This window comes from Arachis stenosperma, chromosome 9 (assembly GCF_014773155.1).
Source record: "Arachis stenosperma cultivar V10309 chromosome 9, arast.V10309.gnm1.PFL2, whole genome shotgun sequence".
NCBI classification, from domain to species: domain Eukaryota; kingdom Viridiplantae; phylum Streptophyta; class Magnoliopsida; order Fabales; family Fabaceae; genus Arachis; species Arachis stenosperma.
In genome coordinates this window covers 81,716,530-81,721,007 of record NC_080385.1, presented here as the reverse complement: position 1 = coordinate 81,721,007, position 4,478 = coordinate 81,716,530, and the positions used below count along the sequence as shown (strand labels likewise).

Here is a 4,478-nt window from a genome sequence, read left to right as displayed (position 1 = left end):
GGCGTTAAACGCCCAGAATGGTGCCAGACTGGGCGTTAAACGCCCAACAGCTAGCATTACTGGCGTTTGAACGCCAGCTTCTTCTCCTCCAGGGTGTGCTGTTTTTCTTCCTGTTTTTCATTCTGTTTTTGCTTTTTTCATTGTTTTTGTGACTTCTTATGATCATCAACCTACAAAAAAAGATAAAATAACAAAAGAAAATGGTTAACTATAAAACATTGGGTTGCCTCCCAACAAGCGCTTCTTTAATGTCATTAGCTTGACAGAGGACTCTCAATGAGCCTCAGAAATACTCAGAACCGTGTTGGAACCTCCCAACACCAAACTTAGAGTTTGAATGTGGGGGTTCAACACCAAATTTAGAGTTTGGTTGTGGCCTCCCAACACCAAACTTAGAATTTGACTGTGGGGGCTCTGCTTGGCTCTGTTTTGAGAGAAGCTCTTCATGCTTCCTCTCCATGATGATAGAGGGATGTCCTTGGGCCTTAAACACCAAGGATTCTCCATTCACTTGAATGATCAACTCTCCTCTATCAACATCAATCACAGCCTTTGCTGTGGCTAGGAAGGGTCTGCCAAGGATGATGGATTCATCCATGCACTTCCCAGTCTCTAGGACTATGAAATCAGTAGGGATGTAATGGTCTTCAATCTTCACCAAAACATTCTCTACAAGTCCATGAGCTTGTTTTCTTGAATTGTCTGCCATCTCTAATGAGATTCTTGCAGCTTGAACCTCAAAGATCCCTAATTTCTCCATTACAGAGAGGGGCATGAGGTTTACACTTGACCCTAAGTCACACAAGGCCTTCTTGAAGGTCATGGTGCCTATGGTACAAGGTATAGAAAACTTCCCAGGATCTTGCCTCTTTTGAGGCAGTTTCTGCCTAGACAAGTCATCCAGTTCTTTGGTGAGCAAAGGTGGTTCATCCTCCCAAGTCTCATTTCCAAATAACTTGTCATTTAGCTTCATGATTGCTCCAAGGTATTTAGCAACTTGCTCTTCAGTGACATACTCATCCTCTTCAGAGGAAGAATACTCATCAGAGCTCATGAATGGCAGAAGTAAGTCCAATGGAATCTCTATGGTCTCATTTTGAGCCTCAGATTCCCATTGGAACTCAGAGGAGATTGGTACACGCCCACTGAGGTCTTCCTCAGTGGCGTCCTCCTCCTCTCTTTCCTCTCCACGTTCGGCCATGGTTATGGCTTTGCACTCTCCTTTTGGATTTCTTCTGTATTACTTGGGAGAGTACTAGGAGGGAGTTCAGTAACTTTCTTGCTCAGCTGACCCACTTGTCCTTCCAATTTCTGATGGAGGACCTTGTTTCATTCATGAAACTTTGAGTGGTCTTTATTAGATCAGAGACCGTTGTTGCTAAGTCAGAAGTATTCTGCTTAGAACTCTCTGTCTGTTGCTGAGAAGATGATGGAAAAGGCTTGCTATTGCTAAACCTGTTTCTTCCACCATTATTGTTATTGAAACCTTGTTGAGGTCTCTCTTGATTCTTCCATGAGAGATTTGGGTGATTTCTCCATGAAGAATTATAGGTGTTTCCATAGGGTTCTCCTAGGTAATTCACCTCTTCCATGGAAGTGTTCTCAGGATCATAAGCTTCTTCCTCAGATGAAGCATCCTTAGTACTGTTTGGTGCATTTTGCATTCCAGACAGACTTTGAGAAATCAAATTGACTTGTTGAGTCAATATCTTGTTCTGAGCCAATATGGCATTCAGAGTGTCAATCTCAAGAACTCCTTTCTTCTGACTAGTCCCATTGTTCACAGGATTCCTTTCAGAAGTGTACATGAATTGGTTATTTGCAACCATTTCAATCAATTCTTGAGCTTCTGCAGGCGTCTTCTTCAGATGAAGAGATCCTCCAGCAGAGCTATCCAAGGACATCTTAGATAGTTCAGAGAGACCATCATAGAAATACCTATGATGCTCCATTCAGAAAGCATGTCTGAGGGACATCTTCTGATTAATTGTTTGTATCTTTCCCAAGCTTCATAGAGGGATTCTCCATCCTTCTGTCTGAAGGTTTGGACTTCCACTCTAAGCTTACTCCATCTTTGTGGTGGAAAGAACTTTGCCAAGAAGGCATTGACTAGCTTTTCCCAAGAGTCCAGGCTTTCTTTAGGTTGAGAATCCAACCATATTCTAGCTCTGTCTCTTACAGCAAAAGGGAATAGCATCAGTCTGTAGACCTCAGGGTTAACCCCATTAGTCTTGACTGTGTCACAGATTTGCAAGAATTCAGCTAAGAACTGATGAGGATCTTCCATTGGAAGTCCATGGAACTTGCAATTCTGTTGCATTAGAGAAACTAATTGAGGCTTAAGCTCAAAGTTGTTTGCTCCAATGGCAGGGATAGAGATGCTTCTCCCATAAAAATCAGGAGTAGGTGCAGTGAAGTCACCCAGCACCTTCCTTGCATTGTTGGCATTGTTATTGTTTTCGGCTGCCATGTGTTCTTCTTCTTTGAAGAATTCGGTCAGGTTCTCTAAAGAGAGTTGTGCCTTGGCTTCTCTTAGCTTTCTCTTCAAGGTTCTCTCGGGTTCAGGGTCAGCTTCAACAAGAATGCCTTTGTCTCTGCTCCTGCTCATATGAAAGAGAAGAGAACAAGAGAATGTGGAATCCTCTATGTCACAGTACAGAGATTCCTTGAAGTGTCAGAGGAAAGAAAATAGAAGAAAAGAAGGTAGAAGAATTCGAACTTGATTAGTTAGAGTTCGAATTGTGCATTAAGAAGGAGTAGTACTCCATAAATAGAAGGATGTGAGAAGGAGGGAAGAGGATTTTCGAAAATTAATTAGAAAGATGTCAAAACATTTTAAAAATTGATTGATAATTTTCGAAAATTGAAAGTGGGGAAGAATTAAAGTGATTTTTGAAAAAGATTTTGAAATTAGAAGTTAAAAAGATTTGGTTGAAAACTATTTTGAAAAAGATGAGGTTAAAAAGATTTGATTGAAAAGTTATGGTTTTAAAAAGATGTGATTGAGAAGATATGATTTGAAAACAATTTGAAAAGATATGATTTTTAAAAAAAATATTAATGACTTGCCTAACAAGAAAAGATATGATTCAAACATAAAACCTTTCTTAATAGAAAAGGCAAAAAATGTTCAATCAAATCATTAATTGTTGGTAAGTATCTTTGAAAAAGGAAAGAAATTGATTTTGAAAACATTTGATTGAAAAGATATGATTTGAAAAGATTTGGTTTTGAAAAACTTTGAAAACTTGAAAAAAAATTGATTTTGAAAACAAAATCTTCCTCCTAGCACCATCCTGGCGTTAAACGCCCAGAATGGTATACATTCTGGCGTTTAACGCCCAAAATGCTACCTCTTTGGGCGTTAAACGCCCAACCAGGTACCCTGGCTGGCGTTTAAACGCCAGTCTGCCTTCTTCATTGGGCATTTTTGAATGCTCAGCTTTTTCTGTATAATTCCTCTGCAGTATGTTCTGAATCTTCAATTCTTTGTATCATTGACTTGAAAAGACACAAATTAAAAATATTTTTGGATTTTTAATAATCAAAATGCAACAGGAATCAATTAACAATGCATGCAAGACACCAAACTTAGCAGTTTGTGTGCTACTGACACTATATGAGACACATGAACACTCAAGTCAATAGAATTTAAAGATCAAAACAAAGAAGTACATGCATGGATTCGAAAAATATAACAAAAACATGCATTTGACACCAAACTTAAGATGAGACTCTAGACTCAAGCAAGAAACAGCAAATAGTTTTTTTTTTTTTGGTTTTTATGATTTTGTAATTTTTTTTTGTGTTTTTTTTTTCGAAAATTAAGTGGAAAAAGGTATCAAAATTCTTAATGAGAATTCCAGGAATCAATGCAATGCTAGTCTAAGACTCCGGTCCAGGAATTAGACATGGCTTCACAGCCAGCCAAGCCTTCAAAGAAAGCTTCGGTCCAAAACACTAGACATGACCAAAGGTCAGCCAAGCCTTAGCAGATCACTGCTCCAAAAGCAAAATTGATGAAAATCAACAAGCTCTTGTGGTGATAAGTTGAAACCTCGGTCCAATCAGATTAGACATGGCTTCTCAGCCAGCCAGATTTCAACAAATCATCATGAAACTCTAGAATTCATCTTCAAGAATTTCGAAAAAATAATACCTAATCTAAGCAACAAGATGAACCGTCAGTTGTCCAAACTAGAACAATCCCAGGCATTGTTACCAAAAGCTTGCTCAAAACTTGAACAATCCCCGGCAACGGCGCCAAAAACTTGGTGCGCGAAATTGTGAACAATACTTTTCACAACTCTCATAATCCCTGGTCATGAACTCCAAAAACTTGGTGGTTCAATTCCATGGCATTACACAACTTCGCACAACTAACCAGCAAGTGCACTGGGTCGTCCAAGTAATACCTTACGTGAGTAAGGGTCGATCCCACGGAGATTGTTAGCATTGAAGCAAGCTATGGTCATCTT

General features: G+C 39.3%; 1 non-coding gene across 1 annotated transcript; it reads left to right on the top strand.

Moving 5' to 3' along the window:
* The first annotated feature begins 1,957 nt into the window (after nt 1-1,957).
* Nucleotides 1,958-2,065, top strand: LOC130953146 (small nucleolar RNA R71). Its single transcript, XR_009075318.1, has one exon. It is a non-coding gene; the product is annotated as a small nucleolar RNA R71 (small nucleolar RNA).
* The last annotated feature ends 2,413 nt before the right edge of the window (nt 2,066-4,478 follow it).